Here is a 21,682-nt window from a genome sequence, read left to right as displayed (position 1 = left end):
CATACAAATCTAAAAAGCAAGAACAACAAACAAGAAAAATATTTCACATATTAGTAGAGGATATACATATATAATATATGTTTATAAATGCATACGATATGTACATCCGATAAACTATATAGGTACAATATTATTATTTCATGTTATCCTTTTTGATTTTTCATTATTTTGTTTTTTTTTTCCGATTATAATAAATAAAAATTATAGAAGTGGAAATATGTTTTATGTATGTTGATGAACTTGTAGATTTTAAACAGAAAAGAAGCAAAAAAATGAAAAAACAATAAAATAAAAAAATTCTAAAGTTAGGAAAAAAAAAAGAAACCGGAAAATTTTGCAAACAAAAAAAAAATAAAATTCGTAAAGTTTTGTTTTTCTCATTTTTATGTAATTAAAAAGTTTTTTTATTTAATTTCCATTGGAATTAGAGAAAAGAAAAATTCAGGAGAGTGAAAAAATTAATATGAATGTGTGTGTATATGTAAAGTGAATAAAAAACAGGAACAACCAGAATAAAATTGCACTAACAAAGAATTGGAATTTTTCGTTTCGATTTCGTAAAACTTTTCGTTTTTATTTCATTTTTCTCTCTTCGACCAGCTCAATTTTTATTCTTTAAATTTGTTATATAAAAAAAGTGGTAAATAAGTTCAAAAGAAAAACAAATCAATTAGTTAAAGTTCTTTACGTTATGTGCTTTTATTAAAGTAACTGTTTTATTTTTTTGATTTAAACGTTTTCAATTTTAATTTAAAAACTCATAGAATAAATCCATTGAATATAAAGAAATAAAAATAAACAAAAATCATATTAAAAAACAATATCAAAGTATAATTAAAATTTTGCATAATTATAGGCGTATAAATAAATTTCTATATTCAAAAGTTTCTAATTATATTTGTATTGAATTAATTTGAAGACGAATTTGGTTTATAAAAAAATTTTAACAAAATCACAAAAAAAAACTGAAAAGATTAAAAATTACAGAAAGAGAGGTGTGGAATTGAAAGTCAAATCATTGGTTATTAAAGAATTCTGTTTTGGATTAAAATTCAATAAAAACAAAAAAAAAAAAATTATAAAAAACAGCAGAAAAAAAATTAAAGAGGTAAGTTTGGAATTTTAATATTTTTTATTATTTTTTTTTTTTTTTTGTTTTTTTATCGGAAATTCTTATAGTGAATTTATTGAAAATTTTAATGGTAAAAGTTGGTACCGTTATAATATAAATTATTTTACCATACTTTAATATAATTTGAAAAGGATTAGGGTGTTTTGAATTAAAAAAAAAAAAAATTTCGATTTATTAATAGAATTTTTAAAGCAAGATTATACAGGGATTTTGTAAAAATGTTCATCCACTAATTTTTGTTTTTAAAAGTTTAAAACTAATTTTTTTTTTTTGTGTATAATTAATTTTTAAATTCCGTTTTTAATAAATTTAAAATAATTTTTTTGTCAAACTTTAACTATAATTTAATTACTTATGAACTTATAGTTGTTAAATTTTTACAGGCTAGTCACCTACATAGTTAACTATATAATTCTAGAATATCTCCTCCTAGGAGTGAAGAAGGGAAAAAAAATTTTTACATGAATATTCCATGAAATATATTCAGTTGTTTTGTGTCTTATTTAATATATTTAAGCATTTTGTAATTACAGAAAAATTTCAAATGAAATAAAAATTTTTGAAAATTTAAAGTATATTATGCAACAACGAAAGAAACTGCATTAATTTAATTACATTTTAAAATTATGTAACAAATTTATCTATAAATAATCAATTAATTATCAATAAATTTTAGTAATATAAGTTTATGACAATTATTATACATGGTGATTCAGAAAGGTGTATAACTTAATATACCAGTGGTTAAAGGTTTAAAAATGGATAAAACCACAAAGGCTTTTGTGATACAAGAATTTTAATGAAGATACAAGGTTTTTTTTGCTTATAACTTCCGTTCCGAAAAGAAAAGGGTTTCAAAGAAACAGGTTCTTAAAAGCCTAATAAAGGACCTAGTAAAAAAATCATTTTCGGAACAAGTAAAAATTTTATAAAAATCCCTGTAACCCGGAAACTCTTGACTTTGGCACCTAGCCCAGAACAAAAGTTTTACCAATTTTTTACCCTCTAACTAATGCGGTCTATATTGTTGCATAACTCTGTGAATCACCCCGTATACGTACGACAATTGAGAACAGCTGCAAAAATTGAATTTCATCAAATTACGTAAATGTTAATCCAAAAGAAGCTTATACATTTTCGTTTCCAAAATTGAATTGTCAATAAATTCATAGATCCATTTCACAATTTTTAGTCCAGCTGTTAAAATAATTCTATTAACAACTTTTATTTTGAATTGAAAAAAAAAATATAAAAACAATTTTTTTCATTCTTTCATTTTTCTATAATCCGTTTTGGAAAGTTTAGCAATTACAGACCAAAAAGAAATTCAAGTGGAAAAGGACTTTCTTATGTCATAAGACCTTATATAATTTTCAGATCGAAACCAAAACAAAATGAAATTTTCTATTTTAAATTCATTGAAAATTTTCAAAAATTAAAAAATTTATTTTTTATTAAATTGAATTGCTTTACAGATATAATCGATTTGAGAATATTAAATTTAATGATAATTCCATTTAAAAAATTAATTATAAAAGTGGAACGTGTACTTTAATGACTTAACAAGGGCACAAAAAAAAAAAAGGTTAAAAAATCAGAAATTGTTATTTGGAATTTTTCAACTGTTTTGTTTTAACATTTTAATTTAGACTTGAGAATAATTTTATTTTTTTCAACAAATTGCAATTTATAATATTTACAAAACAGAATTTTTTAATATTTTAATTTTAATTAAAATATTAATTCTGTTATTTCTTTACAATGCCCTTTATTGTTATTTTCAGAATACATATAACATACAAACAGACCAATGTAATTGGCAAAGAACTGTCGTTTAGAATAAACTCTGTCCAGTATATTGAAAATAATAAATTGACTATATTTGTTGTGTAATGATGAGCCTGAAACATATGAAACTCGTCTTTGAGAAGCAACCCTCACCAAAATTATTCAGGCGGGAATATTTTATATTGTATAATTTTTTTAAAATATGGCGACCATTTTAAAAGAAATGAAACTGTGAAAAGTATTTAATTTTAATTTTAGCATAACTACTCTCATATTATTTTTGGCTTTTCTATTTTATCGTCCATATTTTAAGTCCTAATAAACTTGTCAATCCTTAATTAAAAATATTATTTACGTAGCTATCAATAACTTTTATTCTATCGAATATGATTATCGAATTCTATTGAAAAAATTATAGAAATAGATTTTCCGAATTAAATTTTCTTAATCTAATTTTCAAAAAAAAAAAACAAAAGTATAAAAAAAGTTATCTAAAAATAACATTTTTCTTTCTGGTTCAAATCTTATTACATAATTTGAATTATTTCAACCATATACTTTAATCCTTAATATTTTTGAATTTAAAATTAATGGCATTTTCATGTACAAATAAGCTTATCTATATAATACGTGTATAAAGAGGGTCATTCACGAAGTTCTACAACAACATATACTGTTGATTAAAAGATCGAAAATGGGTAAAACTTTTATTCCAGACTGGGTGTCAAATCTCAACGGTTTCCGAGTTCCAGGGATTTTAACGAACTTTTTACTTATTCAAGGTTTTTGGATTATAACTTCCATTCTGAAAAAGATAGGAACTTCAAACAAACAGTTTCTGCAAGGCCTAGTAAAGTGCTCAAAATAGACATGTTGCTTGATTATGTATTTTATGTACCATCAAATTTTTCCCTTGTTTTATTTTTTTAGTTTGTTCTAACTAGATAATTTCGTAAGAAATTTTTTAAAATCTTGAAATTTTTTTTATAGATTATAAATAACTTTAATTGTTTAGTTAAAGTTATTATACAAACATTAAGAATTTTTTATGTTACAGAAGATTTAGTACAAAAACCACAAATATTGTGAGCCACAAATTCAATTAAAATCAGACCAGATGTTGATAAAACTAAAATTCAATTCAATTTGATATTCTTTTATCAAAAAATTTGGAAAATTTCTCAAAACGAACGGCAAATTCTTCTAGGAAGTTCACCTAATTCGGCAAAAATTTATGTTTTTCTTCTTTCAAATCTATTTCTATTCAATCACATAAGTATTTTAAATCAATTGCTTTACTGGAATACCTCCTTAGTTGCATCAACCGCATACCAATTTAAGCTTTTGTAGAAATTTGTTTAAATTTTTTAATCCCATTAAATTATTTATTAATTATTTATCATCTTCATAATGTATAAACCACAAACTCCATTTTCAAAAAAATTAAATTCTCCTATTAAAAAAAATTTTTTTCAATTAAAATAAATATCAAAATTTATAAGGCATGCCTTTAAAAATTCGCTCCAGCTGGATAATTTTAATAACTTCAGATGCCAAATAGTGTCTAGATTTCGGAAATATTTTTTTCAAATTTTTAAATTGCACCCAATTTGAGAAAAATGCATTTAAAAATTTCAAACCATATAGGTACAATTTCTTATAAAAATTGGCAAAAATTAAAAACCTATCATTTTCTTTACCAAGAAAAGTTTCGAAAAAAAATTTTTGATTACTAGATTTTTTTTGTGTTTTTCGTAATACAAAATTCTAGTTTTTCTTTTCAAAAATTTAAAATTTTTTAAATTCTATTTTAGTTTTTCAATTAAAAAGTTTGTATAAAATTTCGTTTCAATTTTTTTATTATTTATTACATTTCAATAAAAACATTAAAATTCAGATTTTTTATGAAAATAACGGTTCTGTCGAGTAACTATTCATCAAAAATTAATGATAGTTGATAGTTACAACGCTTAAAATTCTTGCCTTTCTTTAAAATCTTTACATAGAAAAGGTTTTTGTGCTAAATCTTCTGTAACACAAAAAATTTTTAAGGCTTGAAGTCTTACAATAAAACTCAAGCAGCTAGGAAAAATTCTATAAAAAAAATTTCAAAGTTCCAAAACATTTCTTACGAATTTATCTAGCTAGAAAAAACTGAAAAAATCAAGGGAAAAATCTTATACTCGTATTCATTAAAGTTCGAAAGCTTGGTATTCTGGAGGTACATAAAAAACAAAGAATTAGGCACCAAAGTTAGAATCAAAAATATCTGGATAAATAAAAATTTCGTGAAAATTCGTTAAAATCTCTAGAATTCGGAAACCCTTGAGATTTGGTGCCCCGTTCGAAATAAAAGTTTTTCCCAATTTCGATCTTCTAACCAATGGCATATATCGTTGTATAACTTTCAGAATCACCCTGTATACATAAATTATATAATATATGGATTATAAGAATGTATGGAATGTGTTGTATAGGTCACAATTCATTTTGCATGTATAGCTATAGTAGAATGATGTTATTTTCTGCTCATTGAAAATTTTTTATCATTTGAAAAGAAAAAAAAAATTCTTCTTCTTGTTTCGGATTTTTAGGTTTTACAAATGATTTTCTAATACCTTATTCATCTTTTAATTTGAAATTTTTTTTTCCAATTTTACTCTATCTCACCTTTTCAAAAAGATTAGAAAATGTTCCATTGCTTTCAAATAATGTATATTAAGTAGACATACAAATAAACGTATATAAAATTATAATTCAAATTTAATGAGATTTGAATTTTTTTTCTTCATTTTGAAAAGAAAATTTTCTTTGAAAAATATGTGAAAAATTTTCATTTTTATTTTTTCAGTTTTTTCTTTTTCTTGTTCTGATCTCCAACAAATAATGGAAAATAACTGTGGGCGAATATGCTCAAGGACATATTTGTCGGGAATAAAATAAGCTTTTATAATAATATATAAGGATATTTTTTCTGTATTTGTATATGAAGCGTTAATATCATCTATAGTTCCTTTTGGCCTTCTCTTTGGCTTCTTCTTCCGGTTAGAATTTTTGCATTTTTTTACCGGCTTCTTTCTTTCGTTTTTTTTTATTTGTAATTTTTATATCCTAGTACATATAATTTATTTTGGTACTTTTTTTTTTGGGAAATTACTTTTTTGGATGAAAATCGGAAAATGGAAAGAAGAGAAGAGAAAGAAAAATGGAAATATTGAACTTTTAATCAATGAAAATTGGGTTTGGAAGGGGGATAAGGAATGATAATATAGAAAAGAAAGACATAGAGCTCATGTCCTTGAATATAAAATGTCCTTTTTTCCCTAAATTTCTTTATTTTTCGACAATTTTTTTCTATTTTTTTTATTATTAAAATGGTTTATTATGCTAGGTTAGCACAAAAAGCAAAAAAAAAAATCTTAAAGCTCCTTTAAACTAATACGTTATGAGTTTTTCTTCGATTTGTTTTGAAAAAAGGAAAAGGACAAAATCTGGACTATTTCCATTCCCAGTTTTTTCCTTTTTTTTATACCAATCAAAATATTTTTTTTTGAAAGTATGATTGCATCCTTTGGGATTGTGTTTAATATTTATGTAAAATTTCATGTACACTCGTACAAGTATGTGTGTTGTGGGCCCAAAAAGCAATGAAAGCAAAAGAAAAAATTAAAATGAAATAAAATCGATTAATTTTATCCAGTTCTATATAAAAGCTATTTATGAAAAAAAAAATGTTGCAAAAGAGATGACAAAAATCATAATATTCTTAAAAGAAAAGACAAGACTTGTAAGGATTAGAAGAAGCAAGGGGTTGTAAAAGCCTTAGAAAGATCTGTGTTGTTCCCAAATTACTATAAGTTATGGGTAATTTTACCAATAAATAGATAGTGGTTGGGAAAAGTGGGCTCATTCTGAGGTCGGAAAAATGAATTTTTAATTCTTTAATTGAGCCGCCTTCCTGAGCTGAAATAGTTCAAAGAAATTTTGGAAGATTATGATTCATATCATAATCTGTGTTCTATGAACATAATATAAATTGCTACAATAGCTACCAAATAAAATTTTTCAATGGAGTGAAAGTGACAGCATATTTTTGATTCAGGATTTACTTTAGAAATTTTTAAAATTGGGTGACGTGAGAGCAATTTCAAATTTCGTCGAGATGGGTTCAATATAACTTTTCGGGAAACGTGAACTCGGCCTGCCAGAGGAACTGTGAACATTCGATATATAATCAGACATATATTATTTCTCTATATCGTGAATCTACAATTTTGAATTGCAAATTACTAGCTTAAGCTGCTGTAACTGATTATTGGTTATTAATCTGTTTAACTAGTTGTTGCTCCTTAAAACTTCTTTGTTAAGAAGAAGTAAACCAAAATTATTTAAAATTTAATTATTGTGAATTTTTTTTTGATAAATTATTGTGAAAATTTTATTTTTTCGATTTAAGTTATTAATCTGTTTCATAGCAGGAATTGGGGGAAAAAGTTAGATCTTTTCAAAAAGTAATATCAGAGGAATCAAAAAATAATATCAACAATTACAATATTAACATAGATTTTTCTTTTTATGATTTTTGAAATGAAAAAATAAATACAAAATATTAATTTGATAATATTTGTGTATATAATTTAAAGATCGCAGAATTTATTTATTTAATGTAAGGATCTGTGCAATTCAAATACATTCTGTGCATTTAAAATTTATGTATATTTTTTGTTATTATTTTAAATTTTAAAAATTTTCAATATTTAAAAATTAATAACATAGTCAAGCCGCAGGACCTCTTATTTTTTCATCATTTTGGATATTAAGCTGCATCAAAGAGAAAACGTATACGTACGTATGTAAATATATGTGTATGAGCCACTCTTATAATATTTTTAATTAAAATTTTTTCAAAATACTCAAATTTTGATTTAAAAAATTAAATTGAAGGCTAAGATTCTTTAAATCAAAAAATTGATGTTTTTGTCTTCACATCTGACGAAATGGACCATACAATAACGAAAAACAAAGCTCATCCATCCTACCTTATAAACTCCTTATATTATAAGGAACTTTATATAACACTCTTTTGCCATATGATTAATATTAAATTTCAATAGGACGATTTAATTTCAAAGTTTAATTTTTTGAGAGGTTTCAAAATTCAAAATACTATTTTGAACTCGAATTCATATGTATTTAATAAGGATTTTATTGAAAGAAATTAATAATATATGTACAATATTTGTATACCATTTGAGTGTTGAAAGTACTCTTGAGCAAAGTGTATGCGTATAGTTTGTAAATGCAACGGTCTTGTTCGGTCTACGAGTAAAACATAAACTTAAGTTATTTGGTATAAAAATCTTTTTTCTTGTTGTTTATACGTTCATGTGTTTTTTTATTGTTCAAATGTCAATTTAAAAAAAATACACTTTAAATACGAGTATTAAAATTAAATGCCAAAATATCTTCGAAAATATAAAATTCAAGTTTCAGATTAGAAATACTATTTCCACTTATCATAAAGATATAGCGTAACTGCATCAAAAAACATAATTATTTTTCTTAACTCACACATGTAGCACTTAAATTTGAGCTCTTATATTAACGCGTTTTTCAATTTTTTATTTGAATAATCCTAAAAGTATGCAATATTTTAATATTTTGGTAAATTAAATAGGAGTAATTTTATTAATGTTCTAGATTGTTATAAAACCTGTATTTTCCTTTATATTTTAATTTACACACCATTGGATTGATTGCATCATGTTGCCTTAAAATATGGATATGTGTTGCAGAACTGTTTACATTTACCTCGCAAACTCCTCTTTTAAGTGATTTTTGACACGCGTGTTGCGGCCCAGTTACTCTTTAAAAAACGGAAATTTGCTTTCTTCTGAAAGTCCTCAATCTTTTGTTAGAACTTAACCCAAGAATCGAATAATTTAGTTTTTGTCTCTCGGAAAATTTCTTGTCATGATGGTCATATAGTCTTACAAATGCATTTAACGGTATGAAAATTCTTTGCTCTGCAAAATAAATTTTCTTACTCTGTTAGAAAATGAAGGGGCAGAATCTTCATAATTAATCAATTGATTTGGGATAGACGTGCTGTGCCGTTTACACTCTAAAGGATAATTTATTAATAATTTTCAAAAAAAGAAAATAGGAAAATTTTTATGTCTTAATAAAATTAACTTTCTAAATTTTTATTTATTTTTTTTTTTTTGACATGAAAAATTGTAATCTTCTCGTTTCTTTGTAATTCTCTAATAAATTAAATTAAAATGTTTTTGAAGGATTCTTAATTATACTTTGAAGAGGCTGACTTGTTCTCTTTTTATGTTTTTGTGTTGGGATTTTTGCTGTTTTGTTTTGTTTTTTAAAATGTTTTTTAATAAAAAATTAAATTACAAAATATTTTTTGCTCTTTTTTTGCTATTGTTTTATTTTATTGAAGTTATTCATTTAATAACTTTATGTATTTTTATTTAAAAATTATCCTTTAGGGTTTTAATTATTTTTATTCTTCAGCTCTTCTTTTTTATGGATTTAATGGGCTCTGTTTTATGGAAAAGTTAAACAGAAAAAAAAATATTCTTAATAGACTGAGTAATTTTTTTCAATAATTTTTGTATTTAATTTGTTTTTTATTTTTGTATTTCTGAATAATTTAAGATAAAATATTAAAAAAATTTATTTTTTATCTTTATTGTATTTACAAGAAAAAGGAATGTCCATTCCAAATGATACTTTGTTTTTTTTTTTTATTTTTCGACTACATGTTCAAAATGTGGGCATATAAGCAATTAATTTTATTTTTATAAAGGATTATAAAAAATTTTACATTTTTATACAAATTATGAAGGAATTTTTTTATAAGACCAAAGCGTAATTTGGGGCAAAAAATTCGTTGTAAATTTTTTATTTCTTATAAGCCAGCATGTTGTAGTAATTAAAAATTTTCAATGTTCTTAATAAAATATTTATTATAGTGATTGTTGTTGTGTTTTTTTTTCAATTATTTACGCTATAAGATGTTTGCTTTTAATATTATTATTATATTGTCAGACGGTTGCTGAAGAAAAGCACTCGTTAGCCATCAAGTTATAAATCGAATTTGGAAAATAATTAAGTAAACTGTAATAAATAATCTTGTATTTAATCTATAAAATAGTCTGGCAATAAGTTACTCATAATCACGCCGCTATCATTTACGGGAAATAAAGGAATTAATTATTGTTGCTTAATTATAATTTAGATATTGAAGTAAATTTCCCTTCATCCACATCAATTTAATTAAACTGTACTATTAACAAATTTATAACCTTTAAACTATACCTGTATGTATCTTCTATATTAACTTTATATTTCTTGGTTTATATTTGACACTGAACGTATCGTAAATACTTATAGTTTCGTATATAAAAAAAAAAATGTAATTTCGAAAAAAATTTAAATCTCGAAATAAAATTATATTTATAAAATAAGAGAAGATTTTGAATGAGTTTATTTAGGCACGAAAATGTGTGCCTGAATAAACTCAACAGCACTAGCCTAATGTATTCATTATATTGATTAAACGTCCCATTTTCTATGGTTATTGCTCAGACAAATTATTTCCATACCACTATTGCTTTTATTGCTGTCTCGTTTCTTTCTCTTTTATGTTCGTTACACAAGAGGGTGATACTAACACGTTAATTTTTTTATTTTTTTTAATATTAACAAATCAATATTTTACAAAACCACAAAAAAAAGTTCAAAATTCATAACTTAAACATAATTTTGCTCTTAAGTACATAATAATTAAGTATATATTATGTACATATTATTGTTGTATCATTTAAGGAACTTAAGATTATGTTAATAAAAAGTTTTTCACTTTATCATAAGAGTGAAAATTGGCAAAGAACAAATCAAGAAGAGAACAACTAAAAATTATGTAAGTAAAGAAAACCCCTTAAGACTAATTAAAGCACTTATACTCATGATATATTCTAAATTGTTTTTCTATATATATATATACATACATACATTATGTAAATAGAAGGCGTCTTATTGAAAAAAAATTTATTATTGCCTTGTTAATATTCTGGTTTACCACAATAAACATTAAAACTTTATCTTTCGTCATAATCAATTTGAAGTTCAATTTATCCATTAAATAAAAGAAGAGTGAAAAGAAAGGTTATAACATGAACAAAAAAGTTAAATTGAACTTGAATAAATGTTTCCGTCTCATCAATGTATTATAAGACTAAGTAAGGTGTCTTCAATTTTGTTTATTTAATTTATGGTAAATTTTAAGACAAATTTTTTTTTGAAAATTTTTATATTATACCTAAATTTTTTTGAAAAATATGTGACATAATGTCTTGGATGGATCACTTAGGGTCCCCAACTAATGGATTAATATGTGGTTAATATTCACTAATTTTCTTCTCACTCAGTAAGTTAAAAAGTTCGATAGAAAATAATCTCACTTTTGTACTCAACTAATTCGAAAAAGTGAAAGAGTGTCATCTATGGCAAAGAAAATGCTGTAGTGTAATTATTGTTATCAAGAAATTCTAATTAGAAAATTAATTTAAAGAGTAATCAAAGCAACAAAAATAAGTACTGATAAATGTTAACTTTTTTCTTAATTTCCATGTGAATTTAATAAATTTTATGTGAGAACATAATGTAAACTAAATACAATGTTAGCCTAAAAAACCAGCCTACAGATTGGCCCCAAATTGAAAATTCCTGAAGGAAATATTCCAAATTATTACTTCTACAGAGATTTTATAGTTCAATAAACTAATTCTCGGTTTGGTACCTTTATTTGAACATATTTAATTGTTATTGTTACAGTAAGACGCCTTAATTTTATAATTAACAAAAAAACTTTAATTAAATTTTTTTCGATAAAATTGTCTAATTTATGCCAAACTTGAACTTTTATAAGTTATGTTTACTTATAAAGTTAGTGCTATCATATACATAATGATACACTTAACACAATATATGCATTAAAATTAATTAATAAAAAATAAAACAATAAAAACTAAAAAATAAATACGAAAAAAAAAATTTTTTTCTTCTCCTTTCATTTTTTTCTTGGGTTTATGCATACATATATATTAATATATTGATTCATAGGGCTATCTATACAAATATATATTATTCTTTAATTTATATGGAATCCAAAACTGTCATTAAAATAAATTGACAAGCTATTTTATTATTATAATAGGAATTCTACACATACGCATATACGCTTATATTATTGTTAAAGCAAAAAAAAGAAAACTGTTTTAGATTATCGGAATAATTTTAACTGCCAATTCATCCTGAAATAATTTTCCTTTACGACCTTATTATTTACATTAAATGCATGTAGATATATATATATATTAAAAATATATTTTGGATTTAAGTATACGGTCACATACGAAAAATTTTAAACAAATTATTTAAATTGAAAAAAACAAAATTTATTAAAGGAAAAATTGCATATTGTAAGGCGTAATATTAAATGTTGCTTTTAATATTGCTTTGTTATACTTTATTTTTAGTACAATCACTTTTTAGCACACTTAAGACATGTTATAATGTTTTAGAATTCTAAATTCTATTTCGTGTTTTAATATATATTCGTTAAGGATCGGATAAGAACAATTACTATTTGAATTTATTCCATTTTGTTACAAAATGCATTTCAATTAGTTGAAATATTAATTACAAGATTTCAAACATAAATTAATTACATTTTAATCACAAATAATTATTTTCGATTTTGTTCGATTTTATAATTACTTCCCTGTATATATTAATTTAATAGAAATTTTCGTAACACACATCTGTAGGTATATTGAAAATATATTTGAAAAATAAAAGTGGAATTCATGATATACTCATATTAATTTAAATAGTTTTAATGAGATTCAAGCTGTTATCGAGACCAATTTAAGGATATTTAGTACAAATAATAAACATAAAAGGAGGAGAAATACATGTATTTTCAATTTAGGTTTTACTTTTTCATGCATATAAATATTATCCCGTTATATACGATTTGAAAGGAATTAGTTGAAAAATTAGAAAGAAGACGTGGAAGGATTTCAAAATGAATAAAATTTAAAGTTTTGGTAAGTTAAGCCTTTGTGTTAATTTGAACGATCTGATAGTTTTGATTTGATCGATGCTCATGATGGCAATTAGTTTTTTAATTGTTTGTTTTAAATCATTTTGAAAGCATTTAAGAGTGTATTTATTATTTGGATACTGTATTTTAAACTTATAGCTGCTGGATCGAAATTCAAAATAAATTTTTCTATTTCATCGGTTTTGTTTCCATTAATACGGCAACATGAGGAAAGTATAATTTATATGTAAAATTAAAAGAGCTAATATTTTTTAGTTGATGATTTAGCTGCAATAATTTAAGAAATGCTAAAATTCTGGTGCTATCAATAAAATTTTATAAGAGAATAAGCACAAGTTTTAATTAATTAGGAAAAATTATGCTTAGAATAAAATTCAACTCAAAATCATTGGAATATCTTTTTATATATGTTAGTTAGTATGACATGAAAATATTGTCGACCATATTGACTTAAATAAAATTTTTCTTATATAGATATTTCCCAGAGGACATGCGATTATAGTGAGTAACAGAGCGCAAAATAATTAACAATCGAAAACTTTTCAAGAGATTCGTTTGTTTTTGTGTATAATTAATTTTTATATTTACAAGAGTAGAAGGTGTGGTTTGTTGCTCGCATACCAATAAATTCCTATTATTTTGTTATTAAATACACACACACATATACTTGGTACTTGCCTTGTAATATAATTTTGTAATCATAATTATGTGTTTGTGTGCCTTATGTTTGAATATAAGATATAGAAGACCAATAATTGAATATTAAAAGTAAATGAACAGGAAACAAAGAAATGTTCGTAATTGGATGAAATATAATTAATAAAAACACGAAAATTTTATTGATTTTGGTCATATCGCAAAATTAATTTTTATTTGCATTGCTTAAAATTGCGACCATTAAGGTAACAAATAACATGTGCAGGTGGAGTATTTTAAAAATGAGAAAAATAAAATAAATAAAATTTCTGTTGCAAATTAAATTAAATTTTTTTAAGAACTTTAAATATTATAAGTATCATCGTATAGTAAACGTTTCTTTAATAGATTGAAATACGGAAAATTATACTTGTTTAAAATGAATACTTTTTTAATTTAAATTTTAGTTGCGGTAATTCAATTATGATATTCTTGAATAACGTACGTATGATACTCAATCTTCAAGGATTGCACTGAATTACTTTTTGGGGATGACTATTTTTACGAAATGCTGTAGGTTTGCCAGCTTATATGTTATTATTGTTTAGCAAATTTATATATTTAGAAAATTCAATTTTTTTACAAATCAACTACTTAGAGAAAAAATAAAAAATTGCATATCACACGGCGTCATGTGGAAAAAATTTAAAAATATAAGATAATTGATTTTTAAGAATAAAAACATGGAAAATAACAAAAATTTGATTTAAAATTCAACAAAAATAATCAAAACAAAAAAAAAACAAGCCTTATTGTCTGTGTTTTTTTTTCTATTCTATTTTTAAAATTACATTATTTTTATTTAATTTATAGAAAAAATATTTCTAAAAACAATAACGTTACAATAAAAAAAATGTTGAAATTGGTAAATGTCACGTAATTTTTTCAAACTACAAATAATTTTGAAAGGAAGGGAAAAAGGAAGTTAAAATCTACTTGGGTTTAGTACGTTTTGATTTCGTGATAAGAAAAATTTATATACACATGGGGGTGCGTGTGTGTGGTTTGAAGTAATTGATTTTCAAAAAAAAAAAACGTAATTCTTGTCAAACAATTTAGCACTGTCTGTTGACAAAAATTTCGAAAACAATTTTATTTCTATTAATACAAAACGATTTTATTGCAAAAAGATATATAAAGACGCTGAATATAATTTGAGTATAGATAAGGATATTTTCAAAAAAAAAAAATTATATTTAGTTGTGTATGAAATCTAAAACTTTTTCTTCTTTTTCTTTCTGCTCTTGTTTCTTCAATGTTTTCATTTTAATTGAATGCAAATGACAATTAAATTCGTGATAAAATTTCTAAATTTAAATATCCTTAAATCGTTTTCACAGTATGGTGGTTCTTTTTCGTTATCAATTAAATTAATAAAAAAAAAATAAAACAATGAATTAATGTCCTGTAAAAGTATTGGAGAAACAATGGCGAAATCGACCTAAATTTTATTTTATGTTTTTATTTTTCTTCTGAAATACATTAATAAAATGAAGTTATCCTTAAATTAACCACTTTGCGTGGAATTTCTATAGTATCGAAAATGCTTGATAGTATTTTGTTTTTATATGTAAATTTTATTTTATTCGTATAATTAATTGATAGACGGAATTTTAATTTATTGTTCCTCGGGTCTTAGATATAATGAAAAGTGGTGCTGAATTTAAATAGTAAAAGGTTAATGTCTTCTATAATGTTTTTATTATCTTCTATAATGTTTGATGAGGAATATAGGCTAATATAAGATTGATGAAGTTGGAGAAATTCGGAAAATATGTGCAATACTATTTTATTATTGCGTTTGCTTTTATACAACAAGTGTTCGCTATATTATCAGAAATTTGAAAGCTACACCCGTTTTTCATGAAAATAGAGGCAACAATTATACAAATATTAGATTTGAAATATAGCGTAAAATAAAAATTAATTTTATGCCGTAATTTTGGTTATAATTAAGCATGTTATCAGCAAAATTCCTTAAAAAAATCTAAATTAAATAACCAATTTGTGTCTTAAGTACGAATGTTACAAGGAAATTGAAAAATAGAGCAATACAAAAACCATTTTATAAAAATTATATGAAAAATTCGAAAATAAAATTTAACTTCATCAAAATTTATAATATAAAATTAAAATTTTTTTTTTTTTGCAATTTTTTATTCTATAAACCTCAGATTTTATTGAACTTTTTATTTAAAACTCAGAATCTTAAAAAGAAAAGTTTTTATAATGAGTTTTTCCATTAAGTATAACCTTTTCTTTTCCTACATTTTCCTATCCTTTCTATATTTTTATAAAAAAAGACCTATGAAACTTTTTACCATTTAACATTTGTTTTTTTTTTTCAAATAATGTACTACACACCTATACATTTACAGAAGCAATACATTTTTCCTTCATCTAAAATTCTGTGATTTTAAGAAAAATTTGTCTAAATCGAAAAAAAAAATAAATTTCGAGTAAACTAAGTTAGAAATTTATGCTTAATTAAGAAAACATATAGATTTTCATATTTTTATTCGTATCGTCTGTATTAAGTGAGATTCATGGAATCAATATTGTAAGAAATTAAAGCCTTAACAAATCCAATGAAATCAACTTGTCTTAGCAAATTAATTTTGAAATTGTTAACCATTTGTGCACCATAATTGAACTTTAAATTGCAAATCTAAAGAGGGAATTGAGCTTCGAATAACATAATAAAGATATTTTTAACTTGATTTAGAAAGTTTTTTTTTGTACCCACAGAATTATACAAATATGCATTAGATAACTTTAAAGAATAAAAAAAAATGAAATAGAAAAGATAAAAAAAAAAAAGTAATTTTTTTTTTCAAAGCCCATTTTAAATATTTTACGATATGTAAAGTAAAAGAAGAACAAAATTCAAAGATTTCCATTTATCTGAACTCCCAAAGAGTATAAAATTTCAAAAAAGAAAAAAAAACTTTAATATATTTTTATGATCTTAAACGCTTATTTTATCAGGATATTTCAAATGAAGAAAATTAGAAGGGAAACGAAAAGTAAAACCGAATACGAAATTAAGGAATAAAATGTAAAAGAAGAAAAGTAATACAGATGAGGTCTAAACATTTTGCGATCAATTCATTCAAGGTCATTATAATGTTAGAAAAAGTCATAAAGGTGTTTTTCTTTTTTTTGCAGTAATTTTTGCTTTTCTCTTTTAGGTGAAAAAGAAAGAAAGAAACGCTCATAAATATTTTGTGTTATTTTAAGTTTTTATTTATATTTGTATATGTGTATGTATGAATATATATGGGGTTTTTAATGTGAGAAAAGATAATGGAAGATAAAAATAACTAATTTGAAACACTAATTTGCTTTCGCGGCATGCATGTCTTTAGAGGATTTCATATTATTTTTGTACAATAGAAACTTTCTTTTTCTTATTTTAATAAATTTTTTTTTGTGGTTTTAGTCAGAATTAGATTTATTTACATAATAATTTATAAAACTAAATTAAGATCTTTTTCATATTATGTTTTGGTCAAAATTTGCCTAAAATCCTATATATACTGTGAAATTGTTAAAAATTAAACCATTGAGTTTTATCTAATTGAACACATCTTCGTAATTTAATATGTTGGTCTAAGTAACGAAAGACGAGTGTTTGAACTACTTTTTAATTTTAATTTTTGGAAAATTTTATATTTGAAAAATGTTATTTGTAAAAATTTTAATACTTAATCATTTTGAAACAATTCTAAAAATACGAAAGGCCTGATCGTCTATCTCGCTTTTACTCGGCAAGCAAGAAGAAACTGAGTAACTACCATATAATGTCATTTTTGAGTGAGAACAATTATTCCGTATTGCGTATACAAAATTTACTTACTTTTTGAAGATTAGACGTTCAATCGATAATTTGAGGAAAAATGCATATATCCAATTGGACAAATGAGTAATCTTGGTGGAAAAATGAATATCAATTAGAAAAACTGAAAATTTTCATTTGGAAGTGAATAAAAAGTGAATAAGAAAGCGAAGTACATAATAAGGCTGTTAATATTAATGGAGATTTCTATTATTTATTTATTTTCTTCTAGATTTAGGATTCAAATCAGAATATTTGCATTCATGTAACCTTTTGTGTTGTTTTCTTTCTATTTTTATCTCTGAGTGTCTAGACCTGTATTTACTCCATCTTAAATTGCATTGTACTTATTCAAATTTTTCTTTTAAAAACTTTTTAATTATTTATGTTTAATTTTTTAACAAATATAGAGAGTAGTAAATAAAAAAGAGTACAGAGTACTGTAATAATGTGAATGTGAAAAACAGAATGTAGTGAGATGATCTTAAATATTATTATGTAAGATTATTACAGAGAAAGTGTAAAAAATAATTTATTTAAAGAAAAGTTTGAATGAAACGTAAAGAAAATGCTTAGTATTGAATATTTTCTCTGAGTGTGCTTACCAAATATTATCATTTTGTTATTTACAACATTTAAATTAATAAAATATACCAAAATCATGTGGGAGGGTTTGAGTTAAAAACACAATATTTCGTTATTTAATTTAAAATTTTTGCAAGATTGTTATGGTTGCCGGAAATTTAACTAAAAAAAAATTATTTTAGAAAAAATATGCTCTCAATAAACCAGTCAAACATATGCACATTATTTTTTTTTTTGTTGCTTCTTTTTTAAGAAAAATAATTTTCTTTCTTTCATTTTATTTGATCCCAGTTGGTGATTTCCACCTTTTTTTTTTTGCTTATCCTTACATATTTTTCTTTTATTCATAAAATATTAAAGAAAAAGAATATTTCTGTTGGAGCTATCATATCCAGGTGTTATTTTTATCTGATATCAAAATCATATCTTTTATAATTTTATAGTTATAAAAAAAAATTCCTATGAAAAAAAAAAACTATAATAAATAAAAAATATGGAAAAACAACTCTAAGCACATCTGATATGATAAGACCTGTTGTTTTATATTTAGACCTAAGATGTTCTATATAAATTATATATATATTAACAATACTATATAAATATGTATGAGACGTGAGTGAAAAGAAAATCAAAATTGAAACAAGAATACAAAATAAGAAGAAAAAAAAAGGATATCCTTTTAAAAGAGTTCAGATTTGATCTTATGAAATATAACCCTAAAGTTCTTTAAAAAACCATTTAAAAAATATACAATATCATTTCTGATATATTAAAGTTTGTATGTATTTTACATTTATATTTAAAATAGAATTTCTTCAAAGGTTTTTTAAGAATTTTTATATTATACACACACTAATGCTTTCAGTATCGACCAAAGTATCAAAGAAAAATAGAAATAGAATAATAGAACTTAAAAAAATTCAAGCTGTTTGGAATTGTTATAAGTCTAATTTCTCATATATTAAAAAATATTAATAAAAAGAAGGAAACTCACTTAATAAAGGATCTTTGCTTTTAAAAATATTTTCACTGGAGAAGTTTTTGTATGCAGGTTCACGGGAGAAGTTTGAGTAACAGATTCTAATTCAAAAACTTTCCCATTACAATTACAATCTCGCTTTGTTTCAATTGTTCGCCAAAATTCAAATATAATGAAATAACATCGTTATTTTTTTCAAATATGAAAAAATCTCAGAATGGAAATATGAAACTTTATTTTTCGCAAACTATTAGAAGCTTTAATAAACTTGAAAATACTGTTAGAATTGAATTATTCCTAAATTTGGATTTGTTTATAATGATGCTTTATCAAATATCTCTCCAAATTTCTTTTATCAAAAGCACGACCGAATTGTCTATATAGCTTTATATCTAATTATGAGCAATATGACTCTAAGATCGATGTAGTCTTATTTGCAGACTAAAAATTTCATATTATTAACAAAAACAATTAAAAACAAAAATATTCGGAAAAATTGATTTAGTCCATTATTTTTTCATTTTTTTGCAAAGAATTCCTTGAGCAATAATCTTTTGAAGGCTATGTTTCTATCTTTTTCTTTGCATGTTATCAGTGTATTTGAATTTCCGGTGCAAGAAAAGGAAAGTTGAAGAAAGGAAAACAATATAGGGAAGCAAAGAAGAAAAATAAGTTTCTGTTTTTTTTTTTCTTCAAATAAGTTTTTTAAATCTCTCCATTTTTTTCATGATTTTTTTTTTCTATGCAATATTTCATCCTTAGGGGTTAATTTAGAAAAAGCCTAGAACATTAGATTTTATTTTTCCTTTTTTTTTGTTTTCTCTCCCAGAAAGGATGAAATGGGAAAAATTAAAATTTATATAGATATCAAAAGATTTTTGTCTCAATCTTTCAACGTTTTTACAAAGAAAAAAGAATAACGAAGATGTTGCATTCTGATTTCTAAAGAAATTAAAAAAAAAATAAAGTTGGCAAAAACCTTTTCCCATTTTCAAATTATGAAAATATTTTGTGAATTGATTTTGGGGTGGTGATTAAAAAAAAAAATTGTATTTGATTGGCATGATATTTTTTTTTTTCAATTTTTGTAAATTTATCTTTAAATATTTTAAACAAATTTAAATTGAAAGGAATTTGGATTTGGAATTTAGGATCATTATATTTTGCACATTTCTTGAAATTTGCCTATTTTCTTACATTATTGCATACTATTTTAAATATGAACTAAATGAAATAACCAATTCCGAGAAATTATATTATAAAACTTTAAAATATAAAAGATGAGAAATACATTTCAAACAGATTTCAACATCTTAGGTATTCAATATTGGAAAATTATTGTTATAAAAACATTGTAAGAAAGACGGTTCAGTGGTGTACACATAAATTGGACAATTAGTAAACTTTAACAATTTAAATTGTTTGAGAGATAAATGTTCTAAAATTTTTGAAGATCTTAAGGATAAAAGTTTCTTTCCTTACATATAGTAGACTGTGATGTAATAGTTAAATTATCTTTAGATACAAAGTGTTATGCCTGATAGAAGAAAATTAATTAAATTTATTTATGCAAGATTCGATGCTTTCTATGTGTAAGTGTAAAATGGTCAATTAAAATTCATGATGTCTTGAAAATTTTGTGTTGTGATCAAGCAATTTTTGCACATTTAAATTTATTTTTCTTATGTGGAAACGAATGGAATATGTGGCTAAAAAATTCAATATTTTTGTGTTTTATTTTTGAATTTTTGAAAACTACCTATAAGTATTGCTAATTTTACAAAATTTGTGGCTTATAGAAAGTCCTTCGGATTAAAAAAATTATCTAAAATTCAGTTTTAATTCTAATTTAAATTGAAAAATTTCTAAAGTGAGTAAAATTTATAATAATCTTATTTATCATATTTTAACGTGGGTTCACATATAAATTTTATTCTTTTTCTATTATTTTGCATATGTACATAAGTATACGAAATGATATAATAAAAATAAAAATAATTTGCATACAATAAAAACCAAAGAAATGCATTTATATTAAGTATTTTTCTTTTTAATATTAAAGGATATTGCGACCATATTCATATACATAATTCATAAAAATGTTCATATGTGCACATGTGTGCATTAATAAAATAGCAGTAAAAAATGATTTTTTATTTCCGTTCCTTTTGAAATTGTTATGAATACTTTTCTTAAAGAGTAAACATGGAAAAAAATTAAAAAAATTAAAGAGAAACAACAAAAAATATAAGAAAAAATTTAATATTTCCTATTGTTCATCTTTTCATATCTTTATTTCATTTTCATTCCCCTCCTCATGATTTCGTGTTACTTTTGATTACCATTTTTATATCCTTTTTCCTGCAAATTCATTTAGAATATAATAAACATATAGAAAAAAAAGGATTAAAATAGAAAAAAAGAACGTATAGAGAATTGATAATATAAAGTGAGCAATTTTTTTTTTTGTCGGAACCATCATTTCTTCACAGCATAAATTGAGGAAACTTTTCA

At 23.4% G+C, this 21,682-nt stretch overlaps 1 protein-coding gene across 6 annotated transcripts in view; it reads left to right on the top strand.

The window, feature by feature from the left end:
- The first annotated feature begins 274 nt into the window (after positions 1 to 274).
- Positions 275 to 21,682, top strand: part of LOC129615062 (potassium voltage-gated channel protein Shaw) — a 174,953-nt gene continuing 153,545 nt past the window's right edge. For all 6 annotated transcript variants that reach the window (XM_055530119.1, XM_055530116.1, XM_055530121.1 and 3 more), the window contains exon 1: positions 275 to 1,108. The gene's annotated coding sequence lies outside the window, so the exon portion shown is untranslated. The remainder of the gene's footprint in view (positions 1,109 to 21,682) is intronic.

Source organism: Condylostylus longicornis, unplaced genomic scaffold (assembly GCF_029603195.1).
Source record: "Condylostylus longicornis isolate FDR11 unplaced genomic scaffold, ASM2960319v2 ptg000135l, whole genome shotgun sequence".
Taxonomy (NCBI): Eukaryota; Metazoa; Arthropoda; class Insecta; order Diptera; family Dolichopodidae; genus Condylostylus; species Condylostylus longicornis.
This window is presented reverse-complemented; position numbering and strand designations above follow the sequence as displayed.